This window comes from Cervus canadensis, chromosome 17 (assembly GCF_019320065.1).
Source record: "Cervus canadensis isolate Bull #8, Minnesota chromosome 17, ASM1932006v1, whole genome shotgun sequence".
In the NCBI taxonomy this organism is placed as follows: Eukaryota; Metazoa; Chordata; class Mammalia; order Artiodactyla; family Cervidae; genus Cervus; species Cervus canadensis.
The window spans coordinates 56,638,406-56,662,507 of NC_057402.1; the positions used below are offsets into that span (position 1 = coordinate 56,638,406).

At 39.7% G+C, this 24,102-nt stretch overlaps 1 long non-coding RNA gene across 1 annotated transcript; it reads right to left on the reverse strand.

The window, feature by feature from the left end:
- Nucleotides 1–1,932: 1,932 nt before the first annotated feature.
- LOC122419790 lies at nt 1,933–23,190 on the reverse strand. The gene is made up of 3 exons (XR_006262998.1): nt 23,072–23,190; nt 5,186–5,343; nt 1,933–2,358 (listed from the first exon to the last, which is right to left on the reverse strand). It is a non-coding gene; the product is annotated as an uncharacterized LOC122419790 (long non-coding RNA).
- Nucleotides 23,191–24,102: the final 912 nt, after the last annotated feature.

Sequence of the window (24,102 nt, forward strand, 5' to 3'; positions counted from 1 at the left end):
ATGTAATAATGTTAGGGATCCTATCCTGAGGTTAGCCTTCAGGAGTATGACACTATTTTACTCTTCAAAGTCTGTAAATATATGATCTTACCATAACCTCACCAGCATTAAGTATTATCATTTTATTTTATTTTAGTATTATCATTTTAATTTATCTTGATTCATGCTTTTTTTGACAATATAACAGTTAGAACCTGCATTGTCTTTTTAACATAACCTGATAGTGACTTGCCTGACATTTTCAGAATATAACTAATCCCCAAATGACCACTTTTCTGATACAGCCATTGTGCATCTATGAGTACGAACACATGCTGTCAGTAGCTATCAATAAATATCCGAAATTATGAGAAACTGCAGAGTGAAGGATCTCAGAGACCAAAAGAATATCCCATGAGAAGCAGGAGACCACAGATAAATCTGGCTTCTGGACCTACAGCAGATTCATTTATTAATTCACTCATTTTAGTAATATACATGGTGATAAATTTGAAATAACATACATAAAGGGCTCCATTGATTATGAACAGAACATTGGGTGCAGACAGGATTTTCTTAATGCATGAGAGGTTAAGAATGATCGCTTTTGATGTTAATTGGAAGAATTCTCTGTGGGTTAGGTGCACTTTTGACAAATGAGTTCGCCGTTAATTTCAGGGTATGGTAAGTGAGTGGTACACTCTTTAAGAACCAGTTTTCCTCTCATTTATCAATATTGTGCCCTATAATGGTATGCTTAAAATTTCTTTTGCTTGTGATGACTTTCTCTAAAAATTAAATTCAGAGCAAGGTCAAATATATAACCACTTTGTTTTTCATTGATAATTAGTAGTTTGCAAAACAGAAAAGGTATTATTATTTCTCTCTGGGTTGTCCTGAGAATCACCTAGCAATCCACAGCTCAGCTCTCAGCATCACTTTCTCTGTGAAATCTCAGCCACTCCCAGGCTAAGTCAGCCATGGATTTCCCTCTGTTTCTGCAGCTCCTTGCCTCTGCCTCTACGTCACTACGTTGCGTTAGAATCAACAGGCGCCATGTTGGTCTCTCCGGCTGAACTGCGAGTAACTGAAGCCAAAAGTCAAGATTTTATTCATCTGCATGCACCACGGTGTCTGTCATCAATACTTTCTTACTGAATGACAAGAAAATAATGGACATGGAAAAACAGAAGCAGTGGAGTACTGACACTCTGAGTCCATTCATCATGGCAATGATCTAAACAAAAACCATGATGAGGATGTTGGCTAAGGTGATGATGGTGGGAATAAGGAGTGTTAGGCTCTTTCATTTTACCAAAGTCAGTGGAGGTGTATTTTAAGAAAACAAAGGGAAGGAAGAACAGGTTTGTAGCCACTATCGCAATATCATTTTCCTGATCGCCTACGCAATACCGTTTTGCACTGTCTTCCTTACTAATGGTGATTCTAATTTATTGGAGCAGCACTGTGTCCAGGTGTCTTAGCTGCCATTCTCTGCTTCCCTTGTAGATCACATGGTCTCTCCACACTATGCAGTAGACATAGGCAAAAATTGTGGGGTGCTGCCTTCAGGAAAGCTCCCCTCAGTTGTCAGAGGCCCTCTGGTTCTGTGATCCTTCTTCGTGCCTGGAATGCCAAAGTAATGGATGGAGTTCTAGCTCCTATCTCGAGAACACGAGAGGAGTATCAGAGCATGCTGCACAGACCCTTGCCTCCGTCTATCCATCTTATAAAAGTGACAGGCCCCATGAGATAAAATGACAACGCTTACAACTACACTTGGGAATCTCCTAGGATCTGGAGGTCAAACGAGAGTCCAGAGACAAAGATAATACTGACATTTTGAGTTTTGAACATCAGGAGAAGTTTATTCCCTTGAATAAACAAAATTGCTGAAATTAAAAGGAAGGAATAGGACAGCAGTTCACAGAGTAAATTGATTTGTTTTGATATGATAAACTGAAGAAATCCTAGTGAGGATTACAAGCATAACAGGAAAACAGTGGTGGTCCAGCCCTTGGGGAGCAGGAGATAACTAGAGTAGCAAGAATGGACGGGTTTACCTAGAGATAGTCTCAGGCCAAGAAAGGATGATAAAAAAAATATGAGTCCTGAGCAGTTGCTTTAAGGCTACAGAAAAGGAGTCATCAGAACTGGGAAGAAAAAAAAAACAGAAGGCATGTGAGGAGATTTCCAAAAGGACAATGATGCAAAATGACAAAGAAGAATTATTCACAAATCGTCACCGGAACTGGCCCTTGGAAATCAGAGTGACTATGAGGAACGAGCTTAGGTTCTTGGGAATAGCGAGAGCTATGGATTCAAAATCCATGAAGTAGAAGTATTATCCATGAGAATTTTCTTTCAAGAATTTGGCCTCTGAAGAGAGAAAGAGAAAATACCATGTGACTAATACCTTAATGTGATAGTAGGCTAGCCATTTCCCCAGAGTAGATTAAAAGCACAGTTTCTTCATTGGATAAAGAATATGACATGTTAATATTTAATCCAGTCTAATATTTACTAATTTCCTACATTTGATATGTATAGGGAATTTCAGGTAAAGAAGCTACCAGTCATATTTTGGGTCAGCCAGATTTTGACTGTGAATATTTGTTTTTAAGACAATAACTATATCATGGAATTCCTAACATAAACAAATAACTTTTAGAAATAATAAGGAGTATTTTGGAATTAAGAAACTGTGGGTTTAAAGTTTTAATTCCACAGTGACTTTATTATGACCTTTGCATACATTTGCACTTTTTCACCTACTTCTCTTTACTAGCAAAAACTAGATTCCAAAAATTGCCAAGATCAGCATTGCCTCCTATTCAGCATTAATCCAGAAGCATCTTCCACTTCCTTCCCTATGTCCTTACATTCAGCCCAATCCATATTTTGGGTCTGCCCAAGCAAGCTACGTCAATACAGCTACCCTAGATTCAAAATGACATCACCTCCTGTGCCCACTCATCCAGAAAAAATTCTGTAGTTATGCAAATTTCTGGGAGAAGGGTTCAGAGTGTTCTCAAGGGTCTGTCCAGATCTTGACATGTCTGTATTTGAACTGGCTCCTGGAATTATGAACATATAAACTCACCATCATCACTTTACACATTTATTAATAGCCACCAATAATAGCCACCAAGTTTTCTAGCATTAACTATGTGCCAAATATTTTATGTACATTCTCTAATTTATTTCACTGCACAACACTATCCCCATTTCACAGATGATAAAAATCAAAATTCTTACTGACTGGCAGAGATTAAGAGCTCAAGAGCAGAGGGGTAGAGATTTGTACTCAAGTGTGTTTGATCGTAAAGTTCAAACTTCCAGGAACTCTGATGCACTACCTTAAATGCAGTGCATGGACACGGAGTACTTTTAAAATACTTTCCTCCTCATAATGACCCAATTAAATGGGTGTGATGATTTTTCATTGTTGTTATTAATTTTACTCATAAAAAACTCAGTCTCGGAAATGTGCTTTCTTCCCTCAGCTAGTAGCAGCTGATGTCACCATCAAATTCCAGATATCCTCCTCTAAACTCCAATGCCTCTGTTCTTTGAATTACTTTACACTGGAACATAAAGCATGTTCATAAAATCTAGCCTCTGCTTTAGTGACAGGATACCTGTTTCACAACCCTTTTGATTATTATTATTATTATTATCATCTTTGGTTTTTAGTTATCAATCAAAAAAGAAAGTTCTCCTGTGGTTTCTAAAATCCAGTGATCCTCATTAGAAATGGACCAACTGGATTGTTTGGAGCAAGGCTTTGAGGTCAATAATTTTTAGAACCCAAAGCAGAGCAAATCATTTTTAGCTTACTATTTTGAGGGTCTGAAATGTTCAGTTGTGTTTGTTCCTTTGGTCTGCAGCCAGGAACAGAGGCATAAGGGCTCAAATACCAAATGAAAGGGTGTTCTCACAGTACTTCTGGCCAGGGCCAGAGTAGAAATATCGGAAAGCTCACATGCAAAGCTGTTCTTCTGAGAGTTTCATACTAAACCTGCAAAATCAAGATTCTTGCAAAAAAAATTTTTTTAAGTAGTTTTTTGGAGCAAATTCTTACTTCAAACTCTGCCCAACCTGACTATGAACTTGACACATTCATCCATCCCAAGACCATATATCCATATAGATATATATTCTTAAGTAGAAGCCCTTATGCTTGAATAAGTAGTTAATTCTTCCATAAATGTACCTCCACCAGAGATACACTTTGCCACTTTTGTTTTCTATTCCCAGGAGGACATCTTAGAAGCCAAATATTCCACTTAGGTTAAGAGTATCAACCAGGCAAATGATGTTGCCAAAAAAACCTACTTAATTATATTCTGTTTCCTAAATGCTCTTAAATTGGCTTAAGGGAAGAGTGTTCTCCTCCAAAATCAATTTTATTTATTTTTTATGCACCTATATAAAATTTCCACCAAGTTTATTTTTGAGTATTGGATTAATTTAGTTCTAATCATAACTTGAACTTCTAATTTTATCTCATCCCACTGGTTTCAAGGGTAAAGTATAATCTCAGAAAAGGAAAACGTCTCCTGTATTTACAAAGTATAAGCTGTGAACTTCCACTTCATTTAACTTTTACTTTGGTTTAGTTATTAATTTTATTTCTAAATTGATGGCTTAATTCTCTCTAAATCATTTGAGTTCATAAACTCAAGCAGCTCAAGTAAAACCTACAATAGTTAAATGGAATCATTTCTAACAAAAGCTTATTTAAGCTAGTAGTTCAGGAAAAGAGCAGATACTGTTTAGGATTGGGGCTTCCCAGGTGACACAGTGGTAAAAAATCCACCTGCCAATACAAGAGACACAGGTTCAATCCCTGAGTCAGGAAGATCTCCTGGAGGAGGAAATGGCAACCCACTCCAGTATTCTTGCCTGGAAAATCAAGGGACCGGAGAGGCTGGTGGGCTGCAGTCTATGGGATTTCAAAGAGCCAGACACAGCTTAACGACTGAGCCTGCACCCGGAAAGACTGGATCTTAGACCACAGCACTCAGTAAATTTCCCGAGGGAGGCTATGGAACTTTAGAACGTAAGCTAGAGATCTTAGTAGTGATCCCCAACGCATGTTCTACTGAACATAAATAAATAATAATTGCCACTTGAAAAGGAATTTGGTGACTAAATTACTGTGAGAAATGCTGGGTTCAACACATTCAGCCAGTTCACTTACTTGGGTCCTCTTGGAAACCTTCATGCGCTAGCAGTCCCACCAACAGTCTGGAAGGGAACATCCTGGGCACTGCCAACTGTGACTGGTGGGTGCAGAGATTTCCCACAGAGCATCCCATCCTTCGACTCTACTCTGAACCACAAAGAAACTAAGAGCCACTGAAAGACAAAAAAAATGAACCTCTTCTAAGCAAGGTGTCGGTAGCGCCTGAAATATATCATTATATTTAATCTTCACACAAACCCTATGCAATGGATACGGAATCCTATTGATATTTTACAAATGAGAACACTGAAGTTCAATAGTTCAATGGATTTATCAGTCATTATGGACCTCATTTGCTTTTGAACAGTACAGAGACCAATCTTTGATCTACTGAATCAGAATCTCAGCAGTGTGGTCCCCATGAATGTGTGTTTAAGTTGAACAAATTGTTTTGCTACATGGCTACAATTGAGAACCACTGGAAACAGCCATTTCTCCATGGCCACATATTCTTTTAAGTGAAAGAGCTGAAACTTTGAATTCTGTCTTCTGACTCCCAAGTCCAGTGCTCTTTCTCCAATTACAGACCACCCATAAATGATTCTCTGCTTCTGGGTGAAGTGAAACATTAGTCACTCAGTCATTTCCGAGTCTTCACACCCCATGGACTCTGGCCCGCCAGGCTCCTATGTCCATGGGCTTCTTCAGGCAAGAATACTGGAGTGGGTGGTCATTCCCTTTTCCAGGTTGTCATTCCTGACCCAGGGATAGAACCCTGTCTCCCACATTGCAGGCAGATTCTTCACCAACTGGGCCACCAGAGAAGCTCCTGGGTGTCTCCAGGTGAAACTCTGGAAATTGTCAGAAGGTACACACTGCTTGATTGGTGCCCTTTTCCAGTCATGGTTTGAGGTGCAGCAGTGACTTCTAAGATAGCCAGGTAAACTACATGATTCTTTAGAAATAGAAGTCAACATATTAAATTACACATTGACTTCTTGTGAAACCACCTAGAGACATATCTTATAAACTCTGTATAAGGTATTGTCAAATGTGAATGTTTGCCTTTCCCATTATCAAATGGAAGTATTGTTCCATTTATCCTGAGTATTATATATGGATTTTGAATGTTTGCTGACTTGTCCTTAAAGATCTAAATCAAACTATCTTATCAAATATAAAATAAGCCTTTTCCTTTGGCCTCTCTAAAATCCATGAAAACTTTCCCTTTTCACATATAAGAGTGAGTTTTCCAGATCTGCTTGCCTGCCCTTTCATTCTGATTGTGAATGTTCCGGTTCAACTCCCATTTCTGCAATAAAACTGCTTGTTAAAAAAAAAAGTCAGCAATTATTAACCCATTTGATGCTGCTTCTCCTGATGACAGATCACAATTGGACAGATTCCCAATTCAAATACCCAGTTTGTCAAATTAAAATGCCTCAAACTTTACTTGATGTGAACTGGGAAGAGTGTTTTTATATTGTTTTTTTTTTTTTTTCCCTCTAAAGCAGTCACTGTATCCTATAGACATTTTTCATTTTCCATTAATATTCTTGGGCCCCTTATGCTTTGTTTGTGCCTCTGTTAATAAAGAAAGTTTAGCACATCTTAACCAGGTGGAATGCCCCTCTCTTAGACCACTTAACAGACTAATGCACTTCTCAGTTATTCCTTGAGTCTTGGAACAGAGCAAGCACTCACAAACCTTGGGAAAATGTATTCCTTTACTCTAAGGTAAGCTAAGAAAATTACTTAGCAAAAAATGGAGGGTAGAGTTCAAAGAGAGATTGCCTAGTCCTGTTGTATTTACAGGTCAAATGACTATTTTAGGATGTATTGTGCATGTCTTAGTAATCCAAAATATCCACTGAGTTGAGTTTAATGGCACATTGAAAGCCATTAAGCCGTACTAAGTAAATACCTTTTTTGGTATGTGTGCTAATTTCAAAAACACATTGTTTTATTTACAATGCACTCTTCTCATATTAGAACCAACTGCTCCAGAAGTGGCCCACTATTTGGATTGAGCAGTTTGCCTAGGGCCAGGAATTGAAGCTTTGTGAGTGAGAGTTTATGCTTCATCGAGGCAAGTTCTGGTTAAGAGCATTCAGACACTGTGAAAGTAAATGCTTTAGGGGTTGTTCATAGACTATAAGAGTTTCATGCAATTCCTGACAAGACGGTGCTAAGGATGTCATTGAGAGTTAAGGAAAAAACCCTTTATGGCATTACATGCTAAATTCAAAGTGTTAGTCACTCAGTCGTGTCCGACTCTTTGCAACCTCATGGACTGTAGCCTCCAGGGCTCCTCTGTCTATGGAATTCTCCAGGCAAGAATACTGGAGTGGGAAGCCATTCACTTCTCCAGGGGATCTTCCCAACCCAGGGATCAAACCCAGGTCTCCTGGATTGCAGGCAGATTCTTACCATCTGAACCATGACCCTTTGTATAAGTGGGGCTGCCAAAAATTGGGGATGCCACTTTATGTGGTTTCTAAATAATCAAATTAGAATCACCTTTTTTAACTTAAAAATTATTTGTCAAACCCACTCATTTTATCAGTGAGGAACAAGGAGTACAGACAGCTAAAATGGCATGCCTACTGTCCCAGAGCTACAGAGGAGGAGAGCTAAAGCTGAGCTCCGTTTTAACCATCACCATGATTCCCCCACGACAAGCCTTCTCCACGTACCAGAAGAAGCTGTAAATGCAGCTAACCACTAACACCAATAAAATATCACTGGTTTATTAAAAAACCTACAGTCATGGCTTATTTCTTAAGGATACACATTATTTTGTACCCTATTTCATTGAATGCCTAAAATTGAATCAGTTCAGTTCAGTTCAGTCGCTCAGTCGTGTCCGACTCTTTGCGACCCCATGAATCGCAGCACGCCAGGCCTCCCTGCCCATCACCAACTCCCAGAGTTTACTCAAACTCATGCCCATCGAGTCAGTGATGCCATCCAGCCATCTCATCCTCTATCGTCCCCTTCTCCTCCTGCCCCCAATCCCTCCCAGCATTAGGGTCTTTTCCAATGAGTCAACTCTTCACGTGAGGTGACCAAAGTATTGGAGTTTCAGCTTCAGCATCAGTCCTTCCAATGAACACCCAGGACTGATCTCCTTTAGGATGGACTGGTTGGATTTTCTTGCTGTCCAAGGGACTCTCAGGAGTCTTCTCCAACACCACAGTTCAAAAGCATCAATTTTTCAGTGCTCAGCTTTCCTCACAGTCCAACTCTTACATCCATACATGACCACTAGAAAAACCATAGCCTTGACTAGACAGACCTTTGTTGGCAAAGTAATGTCTTTGCTTTTTTTTTTTTTGTCTCTGCTTTTTAATATGCTATCCAGGTTGGTCACAACTTTCCTTCCAAGGAGTAAGCGTCGTTTAAAATTGAATAGTCAGTGTCATTTTTGTCTGTGTTGGGATGACAGCACCACCTTGGGTACCAAAGCTTCAGTGCTGGGCATCATCCAGGACTCTGCACCCCTCTCCCCTCCCCCTCCCCCCTCCCATGCACCCAAACCCCAGCAATTCCCACTGCTTTGCCTCCCACCACGCTGAGCTGACCCAAGTCATTTCAGCCTGTCTCTGGACCACAGACCACAGCCCATTTCCTGATGGGCTTTCCCACCTTGACTGCTGTTCTCCACACAGGTTGGGCAGATGCCTTTCAGTTCTGCCCAAGCCTTCATATGGTCTACTGCATAAAGCTGAAGCAACTTGACTTGAAAAATAAAGCTTCCACAATCTGACTTCTGTTTGTCTCTGTGATAGCATCATCTCATTATCCCCAGCATCTAGCGTTGGGTACCTTAGATGGCATTCCCTTCCACACTCTCCCCACTGTGTTATTCTCTTTCTGATGTTGACTTCCCCGACCCTCCGCCTGGAGGGTCCTTCACCCATGCCAATCTCACCCAGCTGGTCCACCTAGATAACTCCAGCTCATGCTTGGAGGCTTCAGGGCCAGGCTGCCACCTTCCCTGAGTCCTGCCCTGTCACCTTCCACCCACATTTACCAGTTAGGTGTCCCCTCAGTACTTCTAGGGGCACTCCACCCCTGCATTCACTGCATATGATTCTCTGTGTGTGGTCTTCACTCTGGACTCCAGCTCTTTGAAGTTAGGAATCGTATCTTATTTATCCTTATCTTCTAAATGCCTAGCACAGGGGCCAGACATCTAACAGGTGTTCACTGCTTGTTGAATAAATGGAGAAATAAAGCATTCCTACCCCAGATGATTTCCTTTCTGAAAATGGGACTATAGCACAGATTCTCATCTTAAGTAAAAGAATGCAAACATTCGATTTTGCTTTTCTTAGGAGTTGCAAGCATGTACATTTTTACCAAACTGACAGTTAATACTAAAGGGTATCAGACCTCTTGGTGGGGAAGTGGGGTGGTTCTTACCATAATACTATTATGACCTCTAGTTATAAGTAAACAGTCCTCTCCTCGTTAGAAAGATGATCAGCATCAAGGATGGCGGTGATGGAAGGTAACCATCATATCCTATTTGCTAGAAAAGTAATCTCAGCCGTGGAGGTGAAAAAAAAACTAGTCATATGGAGGTCAAGTAACTTGCGCATTTGCAAGTGTGTAGCAGAGTTCAGATTAGAACTCAGGTTGATCTCACTGGTAAGCCACGTGTCTCCTACTGCACCAGGCTGCCTCAAGCAAGAATATCATCATCTTGAATTTATTCCACAGCCATCCAACAATCCGTGGTAAAATTTAAAAATGTTTTCTATGTGTAAGATTCATGACTCTGCTCATAGAGTATTATATTGAAGAGAGCTTTATTATTTCAAATAGCTTGTGCTTGATTTCTGTAGAGAAAAGAAACAAATAGTGAAAGCAGAGATATAAAAATCCTTGGCTCTGAGCATTGCTCACCCTCTAAAGGCTATGAACCATGGCCTCTGACTCAGAGAGACCCCCAGATAAATTTTGTTCTCCTTTCTCCCTCGTCCAGCAGAGCCCAGCTTTGGAATCCTTCTTCCATTAACTACCCATTGTTTCTTTTACCAACTCCATCTCATTTTAAAGTATCATTTTTTATGAAAGGTAATGTTACATGGTAGAAAACTATAAAAAATTAATGGATAGAGTTAGTATAAAGAAAATACATTATTTCAATAGTTTTATTATTTTTTGTCCATTACACATTCATGGGTTTTTTTCATATGGATATGTTCTATAGATGACTCCATTCAAAGAAAACTACTTTTAAGACTTTGATCATTGAGGAATTTAAATCAGCCTGCTTTCCTACAGGAAGAACTCTTTTCTAAAAATATATACTTGTATTGTTGCTAATAATCTTATTCATTTTATTTAAAAAATCCATTAAAGTTCTCAAAGTGATCATATATAAAATTACCTTAAAGTTTGAATGAATGTCATTAGTCCATTAATTTAGTTTCTGAAAGTCCAACAATCAGTATCTGATTGAACACATTTTTCTCAATAATTTCTTTTGATCGTCACTGAATCTGGTGTGTAGAACAGGGCTGGCATCGCACATATGCTTTATAAATGCATGTTCAATGAGAAAACGCTTTCTAGGAGTCTGGGACCCATCATTTGTAGATCTGTGGCTTTTTCTGCTGTGTTTGCACATTAATTTTATCAGTTTACCAGTTAGATTGTGACTAAATTAAACAAGAGAAAAGAAGAAAAATATTGGAAGGGTATAAAAGGCTTATAGGAGCCAAAAGCTGGTCACTTAGGACATAAGAGGACAAAAGATGGGACACAGATTACTGCTCCAATGCTTTGGCCACCTGGTGCAAAGAGCTGACCCACTGGAAAAGACCCTGATGCTGGGAAGGATTGAGGACAGGAGAAGGGGACGACAGAGGATGAGATGGTGGATGGCGTCACCGACTCAATGGAGATGAATTTAAGCAAACTCCAGGAGATAGTGAAGGACAGGGAAGCCTGGTGTGCTGCAGTTTGTGGGGTCGCAAAGAGTTGGACACGACAGCAACCGAACAATAGCAACAATAGTGACTCATCTTGATAGCTCTCAAACAGCAAAGGGACTAGGAACTTTTCAGTTTCTATCCTAAAGACTTTGCACAGAAGTTATATGCATTTGCGTATGTATTCATATATGTGTACTATATGGATATTTGTATAGATACACATGTATATGTCAATATATACAATTACAATGTATGGCTACATATGTAAATATGAATATATACATATACATATGTGAATATATATGGAAATGCATATACTTTCTTTTTGAAAAAATATATATATTCATTTATCAAGGAGGGCCTTCAACCTCAGTTGTTCAGAACCTACTAATGTTCTTTGCCTCCACTGCCCTCCTGCCTATCCATCAGTGGGAGGACAATCCTGATGCATAAAACATGAATATAGACATTTGCTTCAGAAGAACATTTTCCCAGGGACCTGTTTCTTCTCCATAATTCCCAAACCTGTTGGTGAGCCCTATTCTGCTTCTAGGATGAATTAAAACCTTTTGGCAGGAAGATACGATAAAATATTCTCTGATCTGATTCTAGTCTACAGTGTCTTACCAAGTTTTCAACAAAAATATTATTTTTAAAGAAGTGGCAAAATATTCAGCAAAATGTCTACTAGCCATTGTGTACTAAAAAGGAGAGACATCACTTTGCAGACAAGGTCCATCTAGTCAAAGCTATGGTTTTTCCAGTAGTCATGTATGGATGTGAGAGTTGGACAATGAAGCAAGCTGAGGCTGAAGAATCAATGCCTTAAATTGTGGTGCTGGAGAAGACTCTTGAGAGTCCCTTGGACTGCAAGGAGATCAAACCAGTCAATCCTAAATGGAATCAACCCTGAGAATTCATTGGAAGGACCTGAGGAAGCTGAAGCTCCAATACCTTGGCCACCTGATGCAAAGAGCTGACTGACTGGAAAAGAACTTGATGCTTGGCAAGACTGAGGGCAAGAGGAGAAGGGTGACAGAGGATGAGATAGTTGGATGGTATCACCAACTCAATGGACATGAATTTGAGCAAACTCCAGTAGATAGTGAAGGACAGGAAAGACTGATGTGGTGTAGTTCATGGGGTCACAAGTAGTTGGACACTGAACTTCCCAGGTGGTTCAGTGGTAAACAATCCACCTGCGAATGCAGGATACATGGGTTCGATCATCCAGGAAGATCCCACATGCCATGGAGCGGCTAAGCCCATATGCCACAAGTATTGAGCCTGTGCTCTAGAGTCCAGGAACCGTAAGTGGAGAGTAGACCCTGCTCACCACAACAAGAGAAAGGCCCGCACAGCAAGAAAGACCCTGCACAGTCAAAGTAAATAAAATTATTAAAAAAAAAATAGCTGGACACAACTTACCAACTGAACAACCAAAACAAATGTGGAAAAATCATAAGTGGACTGTAAGGGCCTTAGAGGCAAGACTCAGGAATTCCAGTCTTTATTTTCTTTATAAGCTCAGTACAGACACATGTGATAGTTTGAGGAGCCAATCTGATAAAGCAGTTTGATCTACAGCATTTTGATGGAACCTAAATATCAAATAATTAACTTTTTATTAAAATTATTAACTCTATATGGAACAGTGAACTTCAACTCCATCAGAATGCCTGCTCCCGGCAAATAATAATATAACCAGTATTCACAGATTTATACTTAGTCTTCTTAGAAAGGGCCATCAATCATTAGAAGAAATATGCTTTTTTTATTCTAATACTTCAGTAATATCATGAAGGCATACCTTTCAGATTCCTGGTTGTATCCTTAAAGTTAAAGTGGCCCCATTCCTTGTTTTCAGCTAAGCAATAAAGTGACTGATCTACAATGAAACATATTCTGTTCCCTGTTAGAAACCTAAATCCATGATTCTCGGTTCTCAGGGAATAACCAGGGATTGGGGAAGGATGAAAATTGGGGCATACCATAATCATCAATGAGAAAAGAGGACCTTTGAAAAGTATATGTACTATATATCATAAATATAGATGTTGCAAAGAAAATATAAACCATCGTTCCTAATATAAACTACAAAAACAAAACTTGAAGTGAAAGTTGCTCAGTCATGTCCTATTCTTTGCAACCCTGGAGTTCTCCAGGCCAGAACACTGGAGTGGGTAGCCTTTACATTCTCCAAGAGATCTTCCCAACCCAGGTATTGAACCCTGGTCTCCTGCATTGCAGGCAGATTCTTTCCCAGGTGACCCACAAGGGAAACCCAAGAATATTGGAGTGGGTAGCCTATCCCTTCTCCAGTGAATCTTCCTGACCCAGGAAGCAAACTGGGGTCTCCTGCATTTCAGGCAGATTCTTTACCAACTGAGCTCTTAGGGAAGTCCATAAAGCTTGATTGTATCTTTCTGATTACAACAGATGGTTCTACCAATCTTTAGAGGAGAGAGCTTGAAATCTTTATGGTTTCTCAAAAATAAGTTGGTTTCAAAACTAATGGGAAAATCCTAGCATAGAATATGAACATCTTTGCTTTCTGTAGAGTTCAGAATTACATAACTTTCCTTAATTGGCTTGCAATCAAATAATATACCCACATAGAGGTTAGATTCTCAAGGTAAAACCAAATTTTCCCTTGAAAATCTCTTCAACCACCAATTAAACCATTATATTTTTCCACTGCAAACTCATCTTCCAATACAACACATGACATCCAATCAAAATGGAAAGTAATAAGAAATTGAAAACTGTCCAAAATCAAGATAAGCATTAAGGACAGACCAGGGTCAGGCATTCAGCAGAGTATGGATGTCCACTGTGTATATTAGTTGGTGGTTTTCTTTTTAAATAGGGATTTTACATTTTGGGTGTGCCAGCCATATGTCAGTGTCACATAGTAAGTGCTCAATAAATACTTGTCAGCTGTAGATTTGATGGCTCAGAAATTTGTTTAAGAAAATTTTCCGTTTGACTGCAAGTTTAGTGCAACAGTCCATTCACAGTCAAACTGCTACTGTAGTCAAGAATTTCCATGACATTTTGTCCCTGTAACTTACCAATAATGAAAGTTAAGTATCTCGAATAAGATTTTTTTTCTTTTAAACTTATGTCAGGTGAGCAAGAAATATCATTGCCCACTGCACTAGAGCACATCAGAAAACCAGAATTATTTGACATGACATATCCTCTTTCACAGTGATGACCCCCCACCTTTACTGTGGTCCTGTCGTTCCTAGGTGACACCTGCTTAGCTTGCAACCCACAGCTCAATGTCTGCCATGCAGCAGCAGATGGCTGGAGGCATGACGTGTTAATGGCAGTGATTACTTTATGAATAGTGACAGCTGATCAGGGACATCATAAAACAATAGTAGCTGCCATCCTGGAAAAGGTGCTAAATAGGGGTGACATGCTTAGTGAGGGCTATACCTCTGTCTTGAACCTCATTATCAATTCCAAAGGGACATGCAGGCCAGCCAGGCAATGGCAGATTCAGACACAGAGGAAAGAACCCATCCACCAGGAAGATTTCCCTCCACTTTAATTGGGGCGGGGGAGGGTGCAGAGCTTCTAATGTGCAAGCCATTTAGGTAAGTGAAATGTGTGTTCCCAGTTTTACTCCTCATTTGCCGTCTTCTGAGCTTGTGGTCTGATACTCATCACTTTTAAGAGATCTGCTTCCTACCACTCTTCTTTCAAGAATCACTGCCTTGAGCCAGGGTAGAAATCACTATGACAGAGTATAAGGAATATTTCTGAGGACAAACAGTACCCTGGACAAATTTCTATCTTTGAGTCATACCTCTAGGAAAAGATGATGCGAAGGAAATCACAGACAGGCTTATGTTAAGAGTTTTTCATTCATTCCAAAACCTGAACACTGGGGAATAAAGCAAATAAGGTAGAGGTTCTTATCTTCAAGGAATATTAGAAAGACATACATGTAAACAGTCAATTATAATATAGAATCATGATAGTCTATGTTGAGTATAAGATTAGCTTTTGGGTTTTCCCAATTTCAGCAATGTAGATATACAGTTAAATTAATACAAATTATATATACAATTTTATTAATATATTTAATATATAATAATTTAAATCTATATTAAATATAAACTTGTATGTGATTTATATATTTAAGTATATATTTATATAGCATATATAAATACAAAGTTATATAAAATTACCTAATAAAATAAATATTCAGTATTCCAGTGAGTTTATCAAATCCTAGTGACATACTCTGGATTATCGGCGTAGCATACTAAAACATAGAATTTTTTGCTAAATCAAAGGAACATGAGGACTTCCACCGCGCACATTGTTTTGAGGCTTCTGGTGGATTTTGCTCATGTATTAATTGTTGGTTGTTGTTGTTTAGTCCCTAAGTGGTGTCAAACTCTTTGCGACCCTAATGGACTGTAGCCTGCCAGGCTCCTCTGTCCATCGGATTTCCCAAGCATGAATACTAGAATGGGTTGCCATTTCCATCTCCAGGGGATCTTCCCGATCCAGGGTTTAAACCCATGTCTCCTGCATTCCAGGCGGGTTCTTTACCACTGAGCCACCAGGAAGGCCCATCTTAGTTGTTACCCACATGCAAAAATGCAATATACAAGTGCATGTGTGAGCATGCTAAGTTGCATCAAGGGTATCCGACTCTTTGTGATGCTATGGACTGTAACCCACCAGGCTCCTCTATCCACAGAATTTTCCAAGCAAGAATACCAGAGTGGGTTGCCATTTCCATCTCCATGGGAGCTTCCCAACACAGGGATTGAAACCATATCTCCTGCTCTGCAGGTGGATTCTTTACCACTCAGTCACCAGGGAAACTATTTTAATTGTTACCCACATGCAAAAATGTAATATACATAAGGGCATCTAATAGTCTAAAATAAAAAGCACCACATAGAAAAACCTTTCTACTTCTTTTGATAAGGAGGGGTGAAAAGAAACATTCAGATAGATTTAAAGGCATGTATCCTTTAGCATCTGAGCAAAATAAATGGGTACATCGTCTCCATTTAAGTCCCACTGAGTTCAGGACACACAGACCTCAAAGGCCAGCTCACATCATGCCGCACTAACATACATCTCTTCCGTGTGCATCATCTGACAGCAATAGTCTTTTATTTATTTTTTTAATACTTTATCCTTAAATTTGTTTATTATGGAAAATTTGAAACATGCATAAAAGAAAAGAATAGGATCACAAACCTCCATTTATCTATTCACAGCTTCAACAATTATCAACATATGGTCACTCTTGTTTTATCTATATTCCCCCACCAACCTTTTATCCTCCTTCACTTATGAAGCATATTCCAGACATCATATTAGTTCATCCATAAATATATCACCAGTAGCTACTTGATGATATAAAAGAATTCTGGTACTGTACTTGTCTTTTAAAACAATAGTCTTTTAAACTAAGACTATTACACTGGCTTAATCCTGCCCATTGCTGTATCTTCCCTGATTGACTATTCGAGAATTACTGTATTATGTCTGCCCTGAAGACATCTGAAGGTCCTGATACATTTCGATGATTTTACTTAACCTAGTAATTAGTTTACAGAGTTTTATGGACATTTTACTGCTTTGGAGATGACAGATTTTCTTCTCAAAATTAGTTCTGATAGCCAGTCATTTCATTTCATGGTTTATGAAAGATCTGATATATTGGAAAGATTTTCATTTAAGACTGTGGGGGAAAAAAATCTCTTTTCAGAAAAAGAACGCTATTTTGTATATCCTCTCTTTTTTTCTTCTTTTTTTTTTCACCAATAGCCTATGTGGGATTGTTTATAAGGAAAAGAAGAGCAGTTTAAGGTGAATCTTGTTAAGAATAATGGGAGTTTTAAATATAAAATGCAGAAAAGTGATTTAAAAATTTCCAAACCTTGGAAAGCGTTACACATGGATGAATGACAAGTAACAAGAACCCCATCATGGGTCTGTTCATCAATGGACAAATATTGATTGAGCACCTCCTATGTTCCTGACAGTGTTCTTAGCACTGAGACATAACAACGAAAGCAGTGAATTCCCTTCTCTCTTGAAATGTACATGCTAGAGGAGGAGAGAGAAAATAAATAAATGAGCAAAGATAAGTAAATAATTACAAACAGGGGAGAAGGACGAACAGAGAGACCAGAGAAAGCAGAGTAGGAACAAGTAAGAAAAAAACTGAACGAGGTGAGGAAATAGGCTGTGCAAAAATTGGAGGACGAATCATTAAAATAGCAAATAATACTGCTTGTGAATAACCACAATTTTTTGTTTGCTTCATTTTTAAGGAAAATAACAGTTTCAGTCAGGTGCATTTCTATTTTGATTAAATACAAGGAAATATTGGGTTTTTTCTTTTTTTAGTTAATAAAATTTGCTTTCTAGAGCAAAACAAGAATTGAGGGGAAGAATATTCCAGAAAGAGGGACTAGCTCTGTAAAGTCATGTGAGAAAATGCTGAAGAGTTCCAGGCAACGCATTTACAGCATAGCGAGTAAAAATCTTAGGATTGCCTTAGAACCTGAATTTCATTGACACAAAATTCATTGACATTAAAAAAAATGAGGGAGATTTGCAACCTAAAGGCAGGTACTCTGGAGTTACTATGTCATTTCAGCTATGTATATGAAAGTGTATAAAATTACTCAGACCCAGCAGCAAAAAAGCCACTTAGGGAGAATCTTTTTTTTTTTTTTTTTTTAAGATTTTTAAGACCCAGATAGAATTATCTGTGTACAAATTACCCCTAAAGGCCACACAGAGGTTGTACAGCCAGCTTGCAGTGGAAGATCCAAATGCAGAGAAAATGCTTTGATATTCAATTTTAGAAAACAGCTTCATAATCATTCACTCTTTCCCTCTGCAATTAATTTTTAACTTTAGAAATAGGACATGAATGCTTTATTTTTAAAAAGTGTACGCTAGGAAAGAGAAGAGATTTTCTTTGATTTTATTAGCAGTCTTGGTTCCTTTTCCAGCTTCTCTGAGATAGAATTACTCTGAATGCACATCCTCCAGAATTTTATTGTATATTCTTCTCTCTCTTTCTTTCAAAGTCACTCAGTCATGTCCAACTCTTTGTGACCTCATGGACTATAGCCCACTTGGCTCCTCTGTTCATAGAGTTCTCCTAGCAAGAATACTGGAGTGGGTAGCCATTCCCTTCTCCACGGGATCTTCCTGACCCAGGGATTGAACCTGGGTCTTCCACACTGCAGGCAGATTCTTTACAGTCTGAGCCACCAGAGAAGGTCGGGATATTCTTACATACATTTATATGAGCCCATGCAAAATACACTGTTGCCTTATTGGGTTTTTAATGCATAGAATGTTCTGAAACATGCTTATTTCCCCTAACATATTTTTTTAATTGAAGTATTGTGGATTCGTGGGGTTTCCTGGTGACTCAATGGTAAAGAATTTGTCTCTTTTATATATGTAGAATTTATCTCTTTTATATATAAGAATTTATCTTTTATATACAGTAGTAGTGAGCTTTCCTGGTAGCTCAGCTGGTAAAGACTCCACCTGCAATGCAGGAGACCCCAGTTCAATTCCTGGGTTGGGAAGATGCCCTGGAGAAGAGAGAGGCTCCCCACTCCAGTATTCTTGGGCTTCCCTGGTGGCTCAGATGGTAAAGAATCCGCCTGCAATGCAGGAAATCTGGGTTTGATACATGGGTTCAGAAGATCTCCGGGGGGAAGGGGATCCACTCTAGGACTCTTGCCTACAGAATCCCAAGGACAGAGGAGCCCGGCAAGCTGTAATCCACGGGGTCAAACAGAGTCGAACATGACTGAGCGATTGAGCAGCAGCAGCACAGTGGGTTCAGGGTCATGTTAGTTTCAAGTGTATATCACAGTGATTCAGTTATACGCACACATATACATGTACAGTGAAAGTGAAGTCGCTCGGTCGTGTCAGACTCTTCGCAACCCCATGGACTGCAGCCTACCAGGCTTCTCCGTCCATGGGATTTTCCAGGCAAGAGTACTGGAGTGGGCTTCCATTTCCTTCTCCAGGAGATCTTCCCAACCCAGGGATTGAACCCAGGTCTCCCACACTGTAGGCAGACTCTTTACCGTCTGAGCCACCAGGGAAGTCATATATATGTGTGTAAATATATACTTTTTCAGATTCTTTTCCCTTATAGGTTATTACAAAATAATGAGTATAGTTTCCTGTCCTTGTTGATTCTCCCTTTTTATATAGTGGTGTGTATGTGTTAAGACTATATCCCCTATGTAATCCCCTAATATACTGCTGAGAGTTGGCCTCACTGCAGAATTTTGACTCATTCTTTTAACTGCTCTGGAGTACTCCATACCAGAGTATATCTATCCATTCCCTTGTGATAAGTATTTAGATTGTTTCCAAGGTTTTACTGCTGCAAACAATGCTTTTAATGAATATTCCCTATACATGGTTCCTCGTATGTACAAGTAAATGTTTCTCTAATGTAGCTACCCTATCTCACCATCTTTTCCTGATACACATTCCATTTTCGTCCCTTCTCTCCTCCTCCACCAAGACAAAAATAAACACCACTAAGAGGATGTTGCTTGGGCGCCTTGACACCCAGTCCCAACCCTCAGGTCAAACTGAGTGCGATTATTAAGGGCCACTCATTACCACAAGCAGAGTGGTTCCAAGAGCAGAGGTCACCGCCCTTCAATCTTTGACTTGCATCCTGAGTTGACGATGACCCTTTAGGAAAACATGTGGTGAAAAGTGGCTTTGCCCTGTGAACCAACAGAAAATTGCCCCCCGAGGTGACTTCTAAAGGGATTTTCTAAGACTTGAGCTAGAACTGAATGGGCTCTGACTAGGCGTGGGACTCGGAGTTGTAATAGAAAACATTTATTTGGCTCCAACTAAACATCCTAACACATGTTAGCATTTGCTGCCAATATGCTTCCTAATTAAGAACAACATAAAATCATAGGAAATTCCTGTCTCCTGTCTTCATGCACTTTTCATGTATCTCTGTTTCCCTGGCCTTATTTCTCAAGTATTGCTACCACAAAAAAAAAAAAAAAAAAAAAAGGTTGATTCGAAGTCCTGTTTTGCCAACCATGCAGTGTGGTGTCATTAACAAGATTAATGTACATTCCAGAACTCACCACCATGCATTTTTTTCCCTCCTTAAACAAATGCTGCTATTAAAAACTAATTTAAAAAGAAAAAAAGGTGATAAGCACCCCAGCCCCCCATCCAATGAAAGACTGTACCATTTCAGTGGTAAGGTCTTGTCTGCAACTGATGGAAAACTTCAAAAAGGTTTTTTGTTTTTTTTTTTTAAACATCTTCTCTCTAGGATTATCTGGACTGTTGGCCATGTTTGTATATTTTATCTTGTTGAACAGATTTCAAGATGAAGGACAGACTAGGATCTGGTTTTCCTCTTAGGTCCTCCTTCAATTCATGCTAATTTCATCTGAAAATATTGAGATATACATGTGAGTCCTAAACCATCACTCCCCTATTACATATAAATAGGCATTAGGTGATTGCTGCACAGATAAAGATATTTATGATAGTTCAAATTAAAGCTAGAATCTGTATGGGTTACTCTTAAAAACCCTTGATTTATCAGTCTGGATGTAGTCTTTGACCTTACAGAGCCAAACTAATTGCTTCCTTTCCCGACCATGAGGCAGAAATTAAAATTGAGCAAAACAAAACAAAACAAAACAAAAAACAGAAAGGAAGAAACCAAATACTCTGGTACATTATACATCAACTGTCTCCCTCTAGTTCTATTTTGTTTTCCTGTGCACTGAAATAGATGCCAAAATGGCACAAAAGAAATAAAACCAGAGTTTGAAAAGCTATCTTCAGACATTTGCCATAGGACACTTGAATGATTTTCAGAATTATTAATTTTTTTCAAACGAAACGCACACGCCCTTGCTGCCCCTTTCCTGAGATGGCTTTGTACTCATCTTCATCTTTTACCCCCTTCCAAATCTATTTATTGCTTGTTGCTCTTGGCCCGCCCTCACTTTCCATTTTTCATGATTAGTTCTTTATGATCGTGTGTTTCCTTTTCTTCTCCCCGCCATGGCTGCTGGCCAGTTCCCTCTGAGCCCTCAAACTTCCCTTCCTTAATGAAACAAGAGCTGCCTCCCTCCCTGGCTTTTGCCATCCAGCTGTTTCCTTTTTAAAATATACACTCATCTTTATTCAGTGAAGTTCCTGGGCAAACCTGACTTCTTTCACAGAAGAGTTGATAATCACATGAGGGATTAAAAAGGTCTTAGGAAAAAGGCATATCTGGAAAATTTGGGGAATGGGCAGAAGAAGGGTAAAGAGAAATGAAGTTTATTTTTGAAACGTTCTTAAAAAAAGAAGAAAAAGAACTTGATTCTTAATATTTTAATCCTTGGGCGGCTCTGGATGTCATGTGGGTTTCGAGCATATTGTCCAGGAGGTCCACCCACACCTGCACAGCGTCAAGGTTCCCACCTTGCCTGTTTCACCTCTTCAGACACGTGAAAGGAGCCTACCACCGCAACCTTGCATTGAATAGGATCAGGCGGCGAAAAGGTGCCAACTTCTGGTGCAGCCTGCCAAGTCAAGTCAATGGACTGTAACGCTTTGCTTGTTCAAGTTGGCTTTAATCCCTCTGCAATCTTCAGCATGCCCTTGACATCATGGAAATTACCACCAAACTTAATGTCATCAGATGAGCCCTGCTAACTGTTTTAGAGAAGGTTCCCTGAATAAAACAACCTGTTTACTTCATAAGCTTTCAGATCTGCTCCCACCCCCTAAATATTTCAAAGAAAATGAACCAGCCCACAGGGATCCTCTTTCAATGCCACAGTGGCTAAGTCTTTTTCTGTCTTATAACTGATAAGACCTCATGTGACTGGGAATGAATGCGTATTCTACCCAAGCATCAGTCGAGTGTATTGTGTGAAAGGCCTACTTGATTAGATAAAGAGGTTAATTTGGTAGTTTAAACAGCTATGAGTTTAAAAAAATAAAAAGTTCTCTTTTACATCTGAGGAACTCTCCCTTCTCTAAAAATATTTCTTCTGATATAAAACTTCCAAAGGAATAATTTTTCACCAGAAATAGAAATGGAAAAAAAAAACATAAAAAGGAGACAAAGGAAACCAAAATAAAAAAGAATTTATAGTCACAAGAAAAAAATTGTAACTATGTGTGGTAATGGACATTAAGTAGACTTATTGTGGTGATCAATATCCTACAGAAAAATCTAAATAGTATATTGTACATCTGAAATTAATATAATATTCTACATCAATTATATCTCAATAAAATACATTGTCAGGTGAGATAATCTCATCGTTGTTGTTACTTAGTCACTATGCGGTTTCCTACGCTTTGAGACCCCCACGGACTGTAGCCCACCAGGCTCCTCCGTCCATGGGATTTCCCAGGCAAGAATATTGGAGTGGGTTGCCATTTCCTTCTCCAGTGGATCTTCCTAGCCCAGGGATTGAACCCACATCTCCTGCATTGGCAGGCAGATTCTTTTCCACTTGAGTCACCAGGAAAGTGAGCTAATCTTATCTGAGAACAATTATCAGGTGAGATAAAAATCAGCATCTGCAGTGGAAAGAAATGGGATTACAATAACCTGGTACCGCATGGATCTTCACCAATTACTAAACACTTTCACACTTGAACTTCACAGTAACCCTGTTAAGGTAGGGAGATATAAAGTTTGGTGCCAAGCCTCACATATTTTTCAAGAGAGACATTTTCTTGGAACTAAAATCAGAATTTGCATCCTGGATACTGGCAACCTGGAGGCTGTCGTCTACAGGATTTTCCTGGAAGATACTCCTACCTTAAAAGGAAGAGAGCCTGAGGGAGGAAGGCAGCCCTGGATTACTATATAGCTCATTCTCCAATCAGCTGTAGTAAAAACAGTCCTGTTACCTACCAGAGTTCTTGGCCTCCTTAATCAATAGAAATTGATCGGAGGCCAGATAAGAAATCCAGGCAAGGCTTTATTGGGGCATCTGCTGCAGCAGGAGGGAGCAAGAGCAAACAGCATGTTCCCTTGCTCCTTGCCTGCAGCGGGGTGAGCTCATTTCTTCTTGGGCTGAGGACAGGGGCAGGTCCCGGCAGCAGGCCAGAGGGTTGGCTTAGGTGGTGTGCCCACCCCTTCGGTTGTGCTGGGTGCAGAGGACATGCGCAGTACCCTACTTTTGCTCCCGACACCCCGCTTTTGCTCTTAACTCTTTGGAAGGGGAATTTGGGTTTGTTTGTTTTAATCTTTTTGTATCTAGTCCATGTGCATGCATGGGTACTTGGTCACTGAGGGTGTCTGCCTCTTTGCGACTCCATGGACCGTGGTCCGCCAGCCTCCTCTGTCTATGGGGATTCTCCAGGCAAGAATACTGGTGGGTTGCCGTGCCCTTGAGCAGGCGATCGTCCCAACCCAGGTCTCCCACCCTGCAGGTGGATTCTTTACCGTTGGAGCCACAGGATAGCTCAGTTGGTAAAGCATCTAGTCCATAATTTCTCCCAACTACCCACGCACACAATTATTTTTAGCCTCTTACAGTTTCTTTGTATTCTGTTGTCTAAGGAGACATTTGTCCAGACACAAGCAATGCAGTAAAGGGTCCCAGATCTCAGTCTGTCTCAATTCCAGAATCTCTCCACTAAGAAAGAGACACATCTGTTTCCTGTCCTTACATGTGGCTGCAGACCTAACTTCTGTGAGCCTAAGAACAGTCCTGTAGATGTGAGATCCCCCAGGGAAGAAAGGCAGGAAGACCTTGGGCCCAGAACACGGGACTTGCTTGATCACAATATGAATAGTTGACGTCCTGGCTCCAAGTTCTTTCTGACCCCGTTTCCTTTGCCTGTCTGACCCTTCCACACTGTCTGTGCCCGCCGTTTGCCTGCCTCCAGAGTTGTGACTCATCGCACACCTCATCACACCTGTTGGACTCTGAGGCACCA